This window comes from Amaranthus tricolor, chromosome 2 (genome assembly GCF_026212465.1).
Source record: "Amaranthus tricolor cultivar Red isolate AtriRed21 chromosome 2, ASM2621246v1, whole genome shotgun sequence".
Classification (NCBI taxonomy): domain Eukaryota; kingdom Viridiplantae; phylum Streptophyta; class Magnoliopsida; order Caryophyllales; family Amaranthaceae; genus Amaranthus; species Amaranthus tricolor.
Window position 1 is genome coordinate 19,803,892 of NC_080048.1, and position 14,740 is coordinate 19,818,631.

The following is a 14,740-nucleotide window of genomic DNA, read 5'->3' on the forward strand; positions in this document are numbered from 1 at the left end:
TTGTCTTGCACGAAACTTGGCACACGACACTATTTTGTATATGCTACTAATTTCGTGTTAAGTTGCAATTTTAATGGTTTTTAACGCCTTTTTTTGCAATTTCGCGCATAAAGTAGTTCAAACTTTGTTTGTTTTGCACGAAACTTGACACACGACACTATTTGGTACATATTATTGTGTTGAAGTGGTTAGAAATTAAAATCATAGTCATATGCTAGAAATTACATGTAAAGTTGCGATTTTATGGGTTTTTAAGCTTTTTTGGCACTTTCGCGCATAAAGTAGCTCAAACATGGTTTGTTTTGCTCGAAACTTGGCGCACAACACTATTCGATATATATTGGTGTGTTGAAGTGGTTAGAATTAAATATCATAGTCGTATGCAAGAAATTTCGTATTAAGTAGCGATTTCATGTGTTTTTTAAGCTTTTTTTTGCAATTTCGCGCATATAGTAGCTCGAACTTGGTTTGTATTGCACGAAACATGGCACGTGACACTATTTGGTATGTATTAATGTGTTGAAGTGGTTAGAATTGAAAATCATAGTCATATGCTAGAAATTTCGTGTTAAGTTGCGATTTTATGGGTTTTTTACGCTTTTTTTGCACTTTCGCGCATAAAGTACCTCAAACTTGGTTTGTTTTGCATGAAACTTGGCATACGACACTATTTAGTATAAATTATTGTGTTGAAGTGGTTAGAAATTAAAATCATCGTCATATGCTAGAAATTACGTGTTAAGTAGCGATTTTATGAGTTTTTAAGCTTTTTTGGCTCTTTCGCGCATAAAGTAGCTAAAACTTTGTTTGTTTTGCATGAAACTTGGCACACCAACACTATTCGATATATATTAGAGTGATGAAGTGGTTAAAATTGAAAATCATAGTCATATGCTAGAAATTTCTTGTTAAGGCGCGATTTTATGGGTTTTTTATGATTTTTTTCATTTTCGCGCATAAAGTAGCTCAAACTTGGTTTGTTTTGCACGAAACATGGCACACGACACTATTTGGTATATATCAATGTGTTGAAGTGGTTAGAATTTAAAATCATAGTCATATGTTAGAAATTACGTGTTAAGTTGCAATTTTATGGTTTCTTAAGCTTTTATGGCACTTTCGCGCATAAAGTAGCTAAAACTTGGTTTGTTTTGCACGAAACTTGGCACACAACACTAGTCGAATATATTGGTGTGTTGAAGTGGTTAAAGTTGAAAAATCATAGTCTTATGTTAGAAATTTTGTGTTATGTTGCGATTTATGAGTTTTTTTACGCTTTTTTTGCACTTTCGCGCTTAAAGTAGCTCAAACTTAATTTGTTTTGCACGAATCTTGGCACACGACACTATTTGGTATATATTATTGTGTAGAAGTGGTTAGAAATTAAAATCATAGTCTTATGCTAGAAATTACGTGTTAAATTACGATTTATGGGTTTCTATGCTTTTTTGGCTCTTTGGCGCATAAAGTAGCTAAAGCTTGGTTTGTTTTGCACGAAACTTGGCACACAACACTATTCGATATATATTAGTGTGTTGAAGTGGCTAAATTTGAAAATCATAGTCATATGCTAGAAATTTCGTGTTAAGTTGCGATTTTATGGGTTTTTTACGATTTTTTTGCACTTTCGCGCATTAAAGTAGCTCAAACTTGGTTTGTTTTGCACAAAATATGGCTCACAACACTATTCGATATATATTAGTGTGTTGAAGTGGTTAGAATTGAAAATCATAGTCATATGCTAGAAATTTCGTATTAAGTTGCGGTTTTATGGGTTTTTTACGCTTTTTTTGCACTTTCGCGCATAAAGTATTTCAAAGTTGGTTTGTCTTGCACGAAACTTGGCACACGACACTATTTTGTATATGCTACTAATTTCGTGTTAAGTTGCAATTTTAATGGTTTTTTAACGCTTTTTTTGCAATTTCGCGCATATAGTAGTTCAAACTTTGTTTGTTTTGCACGAAACTTGGCACACGACACTATTTGGTACATATTATTGTGTTGAAGTGGTTAGAAATTAAAATCATAGTCATATGCTAGAAATTACATGTAAAGTTGCGATTTTATGGGTTTTTAAGCTTTTTTGGCACTTTCGCGCATAAAGTAGCTCAAACATGGTTTGTTTTGCTCGAAACTTGGCACACAACACTATTCGATATATATTGGTGTGTTGAAGTGGTTAGAATTAAATATCATAGTCGTATGCAAGAAATTTCGTATTAAGTTGCGATTTCATGTGTTTTTTAAGCTTTTTTTGCAATTTCGCGCATAAAGTAGCTCGAACTTGGTTTGTATTGCACGAAACATGGCACGTGACACTATTTGGTATGTATTAATGTGTTGAAGTGGTTAGAATTGAAAATCATAGTCATATGCTAGAAATTTCGTGTTAAGTAGCGATTTTATGGGTTTTTTACGCTTTTTTTGCACTTTCGCGCATAAAATACCACAAACTTGGTTTGTTTTGCATGAAACTTGGCATACGACACTATTTAGTATAAATTATTGTGTTGAAGTGGTTAGAAATTAAAATCATCGTCATATGCTAGAAATTACGTGTTAAGTAGCGATTTTATGAGTTTTTAAGCTTTTTTGGCTCTTTCGCGCATAAAGTAGCTAAAACTTTGTTTGTTTTGCACGAAACTTGGCACACAACACTATTCGATATATATTAGAGTGATGAAGTGGTTAAAATTGAAAATCATAGTCATATGCTAGAAATTTCGTGTTAAGTGGCGATTTTATGGGTTTTTTATGATTTTTTTCATTTTCCGCGCATAAAGTAGCTCAAACTTGGTTTGTTTTGCACGAAACATGGCACACGACACTATTTGGTATATATCAATGTGTTGAAGTGGTTAGAATTTAAAATCATAGTCATATGCTAGAAATTACGTGTTAAGTTGCGATTTTATGGGTTCTTAAGCTTTTATGGCACTTTCGCGCATAAAGTAGCTAAAACTTGGTTTGTTTTGCACGAAACTTGGCACACAACACTAGTCGATATATATTGGTGTGTTGAAGTGGTTAAAGTTGAAAAATCATAGTCTTATGTTAGAAATTTCGTGTTATGTTGCGATTTTATGAGTTTTTTACGCTTTTTTTGCACTTTCGCGCTTAAAGTAGCTCAAACTTAATTTGTTTTGCACGAATCTTGGCACACCGACACTATTTGGTATATATTATTGTGTAGAAGTGGTTAGAAATTAAAATCATAGTCTTATGCTAGAAATTACGTGTTAAATTACGATTTATGGGTTTCTATGCTTTTTTGGCTCTTTGGCGCATAAAGTAGCTAAAGCTTGGTTTGTTTTGCACGAAACTTGGCACACAACACTATTCGATATATATTAGTGTGTTGAAGTGGCTAAATTTGAAAATCATAGTCATATGCTAGAAATTTCGTGTTAAGTTGCGATTTTATGGGTTTTTTACGATTTTTTTTGCACTTTCGCTCATAAAGTAGCTCAAACTTGGTTTGTTTTGCACAAAATATGGCGCACAACACTATTCGATATATATTAGTGTGTTGAAGTGGAATTGAAAATCATAGTCATATGCTAGAAATTTCGTATTAAGTTGCGGTTTTATGGGTTTTTTACGCTTTTTTTGCACTTTCGCGCATAAAGTATTTCAAAGTTGGTTTGTCTTGCACGAAACTTGGCACACGACACTATTTTGTATATGCTACTAATTTCGTGTTAAGTTGCAATTTTAATGGTTTTTAACGCTTTTTTTGCAATTTCGCGCATAAAGTAGTTCAAACTTTGTTTGTTTTGCACGAAACTTGGCACACGACACTATTTGGTACATATTATTGTGTTGAAGTGGTTAGAAATTAAAATCATAGTCATATGCTAGAAATTACATGTAAAGTTGCGATTTTATGGGTTTTTAAGCTTTTTTGGCACTTTCGCGCATAAAGTAGCTCAAACATGGTTTGTTTTGCTCGAAACTTGGCGCACAACACTATTCGATATATATTGGTGTGTTGAAGTGGTTAGAATTAAATATCATAGTCGTATGCAAGAAATTTCGTATTAAGTAGCGATTTCATGTGTTTTTTAAGCTTTTTTTTTGCAATTTCGCGCATATAGTAGCTCGAACTTGGTTTGTATTGCACGAAACATGGCACGTGACACTATTTGGTATGTATTAATGTGTTGAAGTGGTTAGAATTGAAAATCATAGTCATATGCTAGAAATTTCGTGTTAAGTTGCGATTTTATGGGTTTTTTACGCTTTTTTTGCACTTTCGCGCATAAAGTACCTCAAACTTGGTTTGTTTTGCATGAAACTTGGCATACGACACTATTTAGTATAAATTATTGTGTTGAAGTGGTTAGAAATTAAAATCATCGTCATATGCTAGAAATTACGTGTTAAGTAGCGATTTTATGAGTTTTTAAGCTTTTTTGGCTCTTTCGCGCATAAAGTAGCTAAAACTTTGTTTGTTTTGCATGAAACTTGGCACACAACACTATTCGATATATATTAGAGTGATGAAGTGGTTAAAATTGAAAATCATAGTCATATGCTAGAAATTTCTTGTTAAGGCGCGATTTTATGGGTTTTTTATGATTTTTTTCATTTTCGCGCATAAAGTAGCTCAAACTTGGTTTGTTTTGCACGAAACATGGCACACGACACTATTTGGTATATATCAATGTGTTGAAGTGGTTAGAATTTAAAATCATAGTCATATGTTAGAAATTACGTGTTAAGTTGCAATTTATGGTTTCTTAAGCTTTTATGGCACTTTCGCGCATAAAGTAGCTAAAACTTGGTTTGTTTTGCACGAAACTTGGCACACAACACTAGTCGATATATATTGGTGTGTTGAAGTGGTTAAAGTTGAAAAATCATAGTCTTATGTTAGAAATTTTGTGTTATGTTGCGATTTTATGAGTTTTTTACGCTTTTTTTTGCACTTTCGCGCTTAAAGTAGCTCAAACTTAATTTGTTTTGCACGAATCTTGGCACACGACACTATTTGGTATATATTATTGTGTAGAAGTGGTTAGAAATTAAAATCATAGTCTTATGCTAGAAATTACGTGTTAAATTACGATTTATGGGTTTCTATGCTTTTTTGGCTCTTTGGCGCATAAAGTAGCTAAAGCTTGGTTTGTTTTGCACGAAACTTGGCACACAACACTATTCGATATATATTAGTGTGTTGAAGTGGCTAAATTTGAAAATCATAGTCATATGCTAGAAATTTCGTGTTAAGTTGCGATTTTATGGGTTTTTTACGATTTTTTTGCACTTTCGCGCATAAAGTAGCTCAAACTTGGTTTGTTTTGCACAAAATATGGCGCACAACACTATTCGATATATATTAGTGTGTTGAAGTGGTTAGAATTGAAAATCATAGTCATATGCTAGAAATTTCGTATTAAGTTGCGGTTTTATGGGTTTTTTACGCTTTTTTTGCACTTTCGCGCATAAAGTATTTCAAAGTTGGTTTGTCTTGCACGAAACTTGGCACACGACACTATTTTGTATATGCTACTAATTTCGTGTTAAGTTGCAATTTTAATGGTTTTTAACGCTTTTTTTTGCAATTTCGCGCATATAGTAGTTCAAACTTTGTTTGTTTTGCACGAAACTTGGCACACGACACTATTTGGTACATATTATTGTGTTGAAGTGGTTAGAAATTAAAATCATAGTCATATGCTAGAAATTACATGTAAAGTTGCGATTTTATGGGTTTTTAAGCTTTTTTGGCACTTTCGCGCATAAAGTAGCTCAAACATGGTTTGTTTAGCTCGAAACTTGGCACACAACACTATTCGATATATATTGGTGTGTTGAAGTGGTTAGAATTAAATATCATAGTCGTATGCAAGAAATTTCGTATTAAGTTGCGATTTCATGTGTGTTTTAAGCTTTTTTTTGCAATTTCGCGCATAAAGTAGCTCGAACTTGGTTTGTATTGCACGAAACATGGCACGTGACACTATTTGGTATGTATTAATGTGTTGAAGTGGTTAGAATTGAAAATCATAGTCATATGCTAGAAATTTCGTGTTAAGTAGCGATTTTATGGGTTTTTTACGCTTTTTTTTGCACTTTCGCGCATAAAATACCACAAACTTGGTTTGTTTTGCATGAAACTTGGCATACGACACTATTTAGTATAAATTATTGTGTTGAAGTGGTTAGAAATTAAAATCATCGTCATATGCTAGAAATTACGTGTTAAGTAGCGATTTTATGAGTTTTTAAGCTTTTTTGGCTCTTTCGCGCATAAAGTAGCTAAAACTTTGTTTGTTTTGCACGAAACTTGGCACACAACACTATTCGATATATATTAGAGTGATGAAGTGGTTAAAATTGAAAATCATAGTCATATGCTAGAAATTTCGTGTTAAGTCGCGATTTTATGGGTTTTTTATGATTTTTTTCATTTTCGCGCATAAAGTTGCTCAAACTTGGTTTGTTTTGCACGAAACATGGCACACGACACTATTTGGTATATATCAATATGTTGAAGTGGTTAGAATTTAAAATCATAGTCATATGCTAGAAATTACGTGTTAAGTTGCGATTTTATGGGTTCTTAAGCTTTTATGGCACTTTCGCGCATAAAGTAGCTAAAACTTGGTTTGTTTTGCACGAAACTTGGCACACAACACTAGTCGATATATATTGGTGTGTTGAAGTGGTTAAAGTTGAAAAATCATAGTCTTATGTTAGAAATTTCGTGTTATGTTGCGATTTTATGAGTTTTTTACGCTTTTTTTGCACTTTCGCGCTTAAAGTAGCTCAAACTTAATTTGTTTTGCACGAATCTTGGCACACGACACTATTTGGTATATATTATTGTGTAGAAGTGGTTAGAAATTAAAATCATAGTCTTATGCTAGAAATTACGTGTTAAATTACGATTTATGGGTTTCTATGCTTTTTTGGCTCTTTGGCGCATAAAGTAGCTAAAGCTTGGTTTGTTTTGCACGAAACTTGGCACACAACACTATTCGATATATATTAGTGTGTTGAAGTGGCTAAATTTGAAAATCATAGTCATATGCTAGAAATTTCGTGTTAAGTTGCGATTTTATGGGTTTTTTACGATTTTTTTACACTTTCGCGCATACAGTAGCTCAAACTTGGTTTGTTTTGCACAAAATATGGCGCACAACACTATTCGATATATATTAGTGTGTTGAAGTGGTTAGAATTGAAAATCATAGTCATATGCTAGAAATTTCGTATTAAGTTGCGGTTTTATGGGTTTTTTACGCTTTTTTTGCACTTTCGCGCATAAAGTATTTCAAAGTTGGTTTGTCTTGCACGAAACTTGGCACACGACACTATTTTGTATATGCTACTAATTTCGTGTTAAGTTGCAATTTTAATGGTTTTTAACGCTTTTTTTGCAATTTCGCGCATATAGTAGTTCAAACTTTGTTTGTTTTGCACGAAACTTGGCGCACGACACTATTTGGTACATATTATTGTGTTGAAGTGGTTAGAAATTAAAATCATAGTCATATGCTAGAAATTACATGTAAAGTTGCGATTTTATGGGTTTTTAAGCTTTTTTGGCACTTTCGCGCATAAAGTAGCTCAAACATGGTTTGTTTTGCTCGAAACTTGGCACACAACACTATTCGATATATATTGGTGTGTTGAAGTGGTTAGAATTAAATATCATAGTCGTATGCAAGAAATTTCGTATTAAGTTGCGATTTCATGTGTTTTTTAAGCTTTTTTTTGCAATTTCGCGCATAAAGTAGCTCGAACTTGGTTTGTATTGCACGAAACATGGCACGTGACACTATTTGGTATGTATTAATGTGTTGAAGTGGTTAGAATTGAAAATCATAGTCATATGCTAGAAATTTCGTGTTAAGTAGCGATTTTATGGGTTTTTTACGCTTTTTTTGCACTTTCGCGCATAAAATACCTCAAACTTGGTTTGTTTTGCATGAAACTTGGCATACGACACTATTTAGTATAAATTATTGTGTTGAAGTGGTTAGAAATTAAAATCATCGTCATATGCTAGAAATTACGTGTTAAGTAGCGATTTTATGAGTTTTTAAGCTTTTTTGGCTCTTTCGCGCATAAAGTAGCTAAAACTTTGTTTGTTTTGCACGAAACTTGGCACACAACACTATTCGATATATATTAGAGTGATGAAGTGGTTAAAATTGAAAATCATAGTCATATGCTAGAAATTTCGTGTTAAGTCGCGATTTTATGGGTTTTTTATGATTTTTTTTCATTTTCGCGCATAAAGTAGCTCAAACTTGGTTTGTTTTGCACGAAACATGGCACACGACACTATTTGGTATATATCAATGTGTTGAAGTGGTTAGAATTTAAAATCATAGTCATATGCTAGAAATTACGTGTTAAGTTGCGATTTTATGGGTTCTTAAGCTTTTATGGCACTTTCGCGCATAAAGTAGCTAAAACTTGGTTTGTTTTGCACGAAACTTGGCACACAACACTAGTCGATATATATTGGTGTGTTGAAGTGGTTAAAGTTGAAAAATCATAGTCTTATGTTAGAAATTTCGTGTTATGTTGCGATTTTATGAGTTTTTTACGCTTTTTTTGCACTTTCGCGCTTAAAGTAGCTCAAACTTAATTTGTTTTGCACGAATCTTGGCACACGACACTATTTGGTATATATTATTGTGTAGAAGTGGTTAGAAATTAAAATCATAGTCTTATGCTAGAAATTACGTGTTAAATTACGATTTATGGGTTTCTATGCTTTTTTGGCTCTTTGGCGCATAAAGTAGCTAAAGCTTGGTTTGTTTTGCACGAAACTTGGCACACAACACTATTCGATATATATTAGTGTGTTGAAGTGGCTAAATTTGAAAATCATAGTCATATGCTAGAAAATTCGTGTTAAGTTGCGATTTTATGGGTTTTTTTACGATTTTTTTTACACTTTCGCGCATACAGTAGCTCAAACTTGGTTTGTTTTGCACAAAATATGGCGCACAACACTATTCGATATATATTAGTGTGTTGAAGTGGTTAGAATTGAAAATCATAGTCATATGCTAGAAATTTCGTATTAAGTTGCGGTTTTATGGGTTTTTTACGCTTTTTTTGCACTTTCGCGCATAAAGTATTTCAAAGTTGGTTTGTCTTGCACGAAACTTGGCACACGACACTATTTTGTATATGCTACTAATTTCGTGTTAAGTTGCAATTTTAATGGTTTTTAACGCTTTTTTTTGCAATTTCGCGCATATAGTAGTTCAAACTTTGTTTGTTTTGCACGAAACTTGGCACACGACACTATTTGGTACATATTATTGTGTTGAAGTGGTTAGAAATTAAAATCATAGTCATATGCTAGAAATTACATGTAAAGTTGCGATTTTATGGGTTTTTAAGCTTTTTTGGCACTTTCGCGCATAAAGTAGCTCAAACATGGTTTGTTTAGCTCGAAACTTGGCACACAACACTATTCGATATATATTGGTGTGTTGAAGTGGTTAGAATTAAATATCATAGTCGTATGCAAGAAATTTCGTATTAAGTTGCGATTTCATGTGTTTTTTAAGCTTTTTTTTGCAATTTCGCGCATAAAGTAGCTCGAACTTGGTTTGTATTGCACGAAACATGGCACGTGACACTATTTGGTATGTATTAATGTGTTGAAGTGGTTAGAATTGAAAATCATAGTCATATGCTAGAAATTTCGTGTTAAGTAGCGATTTTATGGGTTTTTTACGCTTTTTTTGCACTTTCGCGCATAAAATACCACAAACTTGGTTTGTTTTGCATGAAACTTGGCATACGACACTATTTAGTATAAATTATTGTGTTGAAGTGGTTAGAAATTAAAATCATCGTCATATGCTAGAAATTACGTGTTAAGTAGCGATTTTATGAGTTTTTAAGCTTTTTTTGCTCTTTCGCGCATAAAGTAGCTAAAACTTTGTTTGTTTTGCACGAAACTTGGCACACAACACTATTCGATATATATTAGAGTGATGAAGTGGTTAAAATTGAAAATCATAGTCATATGCTAGAAATTTCGTGTTAAGTCGCGATTTTATGGGTTTTTTATGATTTTTTTCATTTTCGCGCATAAAGTAGCTCAAACTTGGTTTGTTTTGCACGAAACATGGCACACGACACTATTTGGTATATATCAATGTGTTGAAGTGGTTAGAATTTAAAATCATAGTCATATGCTAGAAATTACGTGTTAAGTTGCGATTTTATGGGTTCTTAAGCTTTTATGGCACTTTCGCGCATAAAGTAGCTAAAACTTGGTTTGTTTTGCACGAAACTTGGCACACAACACTAGTCGATATATATTGGTGTGTTGAAGTGGTTAAAGTTGAAAAATCATAGTCTTATGTTAGAAATTTCGTGTTATGTTGCGATTTTATGAGTTTTTTACGCTTTTTTTGCACTTTCGCGCTTAAAGTAGCTCAAACTTAATTTGTTTTGCACGAATCTTGGCACACGACACTATTTGGTATATATTATTGTGTAGAAGTGGTTAGAAATTAAAATCATAGTCTTATGCTAGAAATTACGTGTTAAATTACGATTTATGGGTTTCTATGCTTTTTTGGCTCTTTGGCGCATAAAGTAGCTAAAGCTTGGTTTGTTTTGCACGAAACTTGGCACACAACACTATTCGATATATATTAGTGTGTTGAAGTGGCTAAATTTGAAAATCATAGTCATATGCTAGAAATTTCGTGTTAAGTTGCGATTTTATGGGTTTTTTACGATTTTTTTACACTTTCGCGCATACAGTAGCTCAAACTTGGTTTGTTTTGCACAAAATATGGCGCACAACACTATTCGATATATATTAGTGTGTTGAAGTGGTTAGAATTGAAAATCATAGTCATATGCTAGAAATTTCGTATTAAGTTGCGGTTTTATGGGTTTTTTACGCTTTTTTTTGCACTTTCGCGCATAAAGTATTTCAAAGTTGGTTTGTCTTGCACGAAACTTGGCACACGACACTATTTTGTATATGCTACTAATTTCGTGTTAAGTTGCAATTTTAATGGTTTTTAACGCTTTTTTTTGCAATTTCGCGCATATAGTAGTTCAAACTTTGTTTGTTTTGCACGAAACTTGGCACACGACACTATTTGGTACATATTATTGTGTTGAAGTGGTTAGAAATTAAAATCATAGTCATATGCTAGAAATTACATGTAAAGTTGCGATTTTATGGGTTTTTAAGCTTTTTTGGCACTTTCGCGCATAAAGTAGCTCAAACATGGTTTGTTTTGCTCGAAACTTGGCACACAACACTATTCGATATATATTGGTGTGTTGAAGTGGTTAGAATTAAATATCATAGTCGTATGCAAGAAATTTCGTATTAAGTTGCGATTTCATGTGTTTTTTAAGCTTTTTTTTGCAATTTCGCGCATAAAGTAGCTCGAACTTGGTTTGTATTGCACGAAACATGGCACGTGACACTATTTGGTATGTATTAATGTGTTGAAGTGGTTAGAATTGAAAATCATAGTCATATGCTAGAAATTTCGTGTTAAGTAGCGATTTTATGGGTTTTTTTACGCTTTTTTTGCACTTTCGCGCATAAAATACCTCAAACTTGGTTTGTTTTGCATGAAACTTGGCATACGACACTATTTAGTATAAATTATTGTGTTGAAGTGGTTAGAAATTAAAATCATCGTCATATGCTAGAAATTACGTGTTAAGTAGCGATTTTATGAGTTTTTAAGCTTTTTTGGCTCTTTCGCGCATAAAGTAGCTAAAACTTTGTTTGTTTTGCACGAAACTTGGCACACAACACTATTCGATATATATTAGAGTGATGAAGTGGTTAAAATTGAAAATCATAGTCATATGCTAGAAATTTCGTGTTAAGTCGCGATTTTATGGGTTTTTTATGATTTTTTTCATTTTCGCGCATAAAGTAGCTCAAACTTGGTTTGTTTTGCACGAAACATGGCACACGACACTATTTGGTATATATCAATGTGTTGAAGTGGTTAGAATTTAAAATCATAGTCATATGCTAGAAATTACGTGTTAAGTTGCGATTTTATGGGTTCTTAAGCTTTTATGGCACTTTCGCGCATAAAGTAGCTAAAACTTGGTTTGTTTTGCACGAAACTTGGCACACAACACTAGTCGATATATATTGGTGTGTTGAAGTGGTTAAAGTTGAAAAATCATAGTCTTATGTTAGAAATTTCGTGTTATGTTGCGATTTTATGAGTTTTTTACGCTTTTTTTTGCACTTTCGCGCTTAAAGTAGCTCAAACTTAATTTGTTTTGCACGAATCTTGGCACACGACACTATTTGGTATATATTATTGTGTAGAAGTGGTTAGAAATTAAAATCATAGTCTTATGCTAGAAATTACGTGTTAAATTACGATTTATGGGTTTCTATGCTTTTTTGGCTCTTTGGCGCATAAAGTAGCTAAAGCTTGGTTTGTTTTGCACGAAACTTGGCACACAACACTATTCGATATATATTAGTGTGTTGAAGTGGCTAAATTTGAAAATCATAGTCATATGCTAGAAATTTCGTGTTAAGTTGCGATTTTATGGGTTTTTTACGATTTTTTTGCACTTTCGCTCATAAAGTAGCTCAAACTTGGTTTGTTTTGCAAAAAATATGGCGCACAACACTATTCGATATATATTAGTGTGTTGAAGTGGTTAGAATTGAAAATCATAGTCATATGCTAGAAATTTCGTATTAAGTTGCGGTTTTATGGGTTTTTTACGCTTTTTTTGCACTTTCGCGCACAAAGTACCTCAAACTTGGTTTGTTTTGCATGAAACTTTGCATACGACACTATTTAGTACAAATTATTGTGTTGAAGTGGTTAGAAATTAAAATCATCGTTATATGCTAGAAATTACGTGTTAAGTAGCGATTTTATGAGTTTTTAAGCTTTTTTGGCTCTTTCGCGCATAAAGTAGCTAAAACTATGTTTGTTTTGCACGAAACTTGGCACACAACACTAGTCGATATATATTGGTGTGTTGAAGTGGTTAAAGTTGAAAAATCATAGTCTTATGTTAGAAATTTTGTGTTATGTTGCGATTTTATGAGTTTTTTACGCTTTTTTTGCACTTTCGCGCTTAAAGTAGCTCAAACTTAATTTGTTTTGCACGAATCTTGGCACACGACACTATTTGGTATATATTATTGTGTAGAAGTGGTTAGAAATTAAAATCATAGTCTTATGCTAGAAATTACGTGTTAAATTACGATTTATGGGTTTCTATGCTTTTTTGGCTCTTTGGCGCATAAAGTAGCTAAAGCTTGGTTTGTTTTGCACGAAACTTGGCACACAACACTATTCGATATATATTAGTGTGTTGAAGTGGCTAAATTTGAAAATCATAGTCATATGCTAGAAATTTCGTGTTAAGTTGCGATTTTATGGGTTTTTTACGATTTTTTTGCACTTTCGCGCATAAAGTAGCTCAAACTTGGTTTGTTTTGCACAAAATATGGCGCACAACACTATTCGATATATATTAGTGTGTTGAAGTGGTTAGAATTGAAAATCATAGTCATATGCTAGAAATTTCGTATTAAGTTGCGGTTTTATGGGTTTTTTACGCTTTTTTTGCACTTTCGCGCATAAAGTATTTCAAAGTTGGTTTGTCTTGCACGAAACTTGGCACACGACACTATTTTGTATATGCTACTAATTTCGTGTTAAGTTGCAATTTTAATGGTTTTTAACGCTTTTTTTGCAATTTCGCGCATATAGTAGTTCAAACTTTGTTTGTTTTGCACGAAACTTGGCACACGACACTATTTGGTACATATTATTGTGTTGAAGTGGTTAGAAATTAAAATCATAGTCATATGCTAGAAATTACATGTAAAGTTGCGATTTTATGGGTTTTTAAGCTTTTTTGGCACTTTCGCGCATAAAGTAGCTCAAACATGGTTTGTTTAGCTCGAAACTTGGCACACAACACTATTCGATATATATTGGTGTGTTGAAGTGGTTAGAATTAAATATCATAGTCGTATGCAAGAAATTTCGTATTAAGTTGCGATTTCATGTGTGTTTTAAGCTTTTTTTTTGCAATTTCGCGCATAAAGTAGCTCGAACTTGGTTTGTATTGCACGAAACATGGCACGTGACACTATTTGGTATGTATTAATGTGTTGAAGTGGTTAGAATTGAAAATCATAGTCATATGCTAGAAATTTCGTGTTAAGTAGCGATTTTATGGGTTTTTTACGCTTTTTTTTGCACTTTCGCGCATAAAATACTACAAACTTGGTTTGTTTTGCATGAAACTTGGCATACGACACTATTTAGTATAAATTATTGTGTTGAAGTGGTTAGAAATTAAAATCATCGTCATATGCTAGAAATTACGTGTTAAGTAGCGATTTTATGAGTTTTTAAGCTTTTTTGGCTCTTTCGCGCATAAAGTAGCTAAAACTTTGTTTGTTTTGCACGAAACTTGGCACACAACACTATTCGATATATATTAGAGTGATGAAGTGGTTAAAATTGAAAATCATAGTCATATGCTAGAAATTTCGTGTTAAGTCGCGATTTTATGGGTTTTTTATGATTTTTTTCATTTTCGCGCATAAAGTAGCTCAAACTTGGTTTGTTTTGCACGAAACATGGCACACGACACTATTTGGTATATATCAATGTGTTGAAGTGGTTAGAATTTAAAATCATAGTCATATGCTAGAAATTACGTGTTAAGTTGCGATTTTATGGGTTCTTAAGCTTTTATGGCACTT

At 32.9% G+C, this 14,740-nt stretch overlaps 1 pseudogene; it reads left to right on the plus strand.

Annotated features, from left to right (window-relative positions):
• LOC130807174 (U2 spliceosomal RNA) overlaps positions 1 to 73 on the plus strand; it is a 229-nt pseudogene extending 156 nt beyond the window's left edge.
• Positions 74 to 14,740: the final 14,667 nt, after the last annotated feature.